Source organism: Citrus clementina, unplaced genomic scaffold (genome assembly GCF_000493195.1).
Source record: "Citrus clementina cultivar Clemenules unplaced genomic scaffold, Citrus_clementina_v1.0 scaffold_3, whole genome shotgun sequence".
Taxonomy (NCBI): domain Eukaryota; kingdom Viridiplantae; phylum Streptophyta; class Magnoliopsida; order Sapindales; family Rutaceae; genus Citrus; species Citrus x clementina.
This window is the reverse complement of record NW_006262339.1, coordinates 23,485,475-23,486,791: the sequence shown is the minus strand read 5'-3', so window position 1 is coordinate 23,486,791 and position 1,317 is coordinate 23,485,475. Positions and strand designations below refer to the sequence as shown.

General features: G+C 31.6%; 1 long non-coding RNA gene across 1 annotated transcript in view; it reads left to right on the top strand.

Moving 5' to 3' along the window:
* Positions 1–694: 694 nt before the first annotated feature.
* The window catches only part of LOC18046447, a 3,335-nt gene continuing 2,712 nt past the window's right edge, over positions 695–1,317 (top strand). Inside the window, exon 1 of the long non-coding RNA XR_002906453.1 lies at positions 695–1,187. This is a non-coding gene — a long non-coding RNA (uncharacterized LOC18046447). The remainder of the gene's footprint in view (positions 1,188–1,317) is intronic.

The window sequence follows — 1,317 nt, the reverse complement described above, 5'->3', positions numbered from 1 at the left end:
ATTTCTTATTATAAATACAGGAAAAGTTCTTTATAGTAATATTTTATATAAGAATAATATCTATATAATTATAAAAAATTTTGGTTCTAATTTTAATCAGTTATTAATAAAAATAAGATTTACATCGTAATAAATCATTATTTTTCTATATTTCATTTTAAGAAATTTATCTCCATAGTAATAACTATTTGTAAATTGTAAAAAATATATATGCTTACATTAAAGGGTAAGCTAAAAGCAAAATACTTTTATAAAGTTGTTTGGAATACTGATTTATTTTATAGACTTTTAAAATTACTTTAAATATTCCAAACATCACATAAATATATAAAATAATTTTTTGAAAATAGGATAACCAAATCAAAATAATAATTTTTATAACTACGCTCTTGTTATAACCTCCTTGTAATAATAAAGTTAATTTAGTCCCAATATTATGACTATTGAAAGGTTTTATTGTATTTCTATTTACAATTGTTATTAATTCATTCAATCATTAAGTTGTTCATGAACAAGCAAAATAATCTTGAAATTTCTCTCAAGTTTTCTCATATTTAGAAATTGGAAAATGTTTTTATTAAGAAAAAAACAAAACAAAACGTAGAAGTAGGAGCAAGCAGGCCGCGGGCCAAAACCTTGTGGGTACCACCGTACGACTTCTAACCTCCCTCCCTGCTTTTCCTTCTGGGCTTGTCCTTTCCTGGGGTAAAATTAAAGTGCAGCATGCAGGCATGGTGGTAAAATTAAAGTTCCCCAAGGATAAAAAGGAGATTTTAATAGTCTTGTAGTTCACTTTTCTCAGTGCAAAGTAGATTATCTCCGTTTCTTTTGGGAGAGACGCAGCAGGAGAAATGGAAAAAACCGTAAGATTTGGATTAGTATGTGGAGTTGGAGGAGGAGGAGGAGCAAGTAGCAGCAGGTTTCCGAAGAGACAAAGGAGCAGTCAACAAGATCTTGATGAGTCTGAATATTCTGAAGAAGTAGAAGAAGAAGAATTTCCTACTGTACAACGTCAAGCACGTTCACAAGAAACCAGAGCTGCTGATAAAGGCGGTGGCAGCAAAGGAAACAAGACGGCTGATCCTGGGAAACGTAGTAACAATGGGCCGGTTTCTGTGACACTAAAAGATCCAAAGGTTCTTGATTGCCCCGTTTGCTATGAGCCTTTGACTATTCCAGTCTATCAGGTATGTTTCCTCTTGAAAGTTCTTTCCTTTATGAAAATTGAAGATAATGTCAGTTGGTTATGCTTGGTATGCATGAAATGAAACTGATTTTCATTCCTCTCTTTAAATTGTTGGGGTTTTTCAATTTATT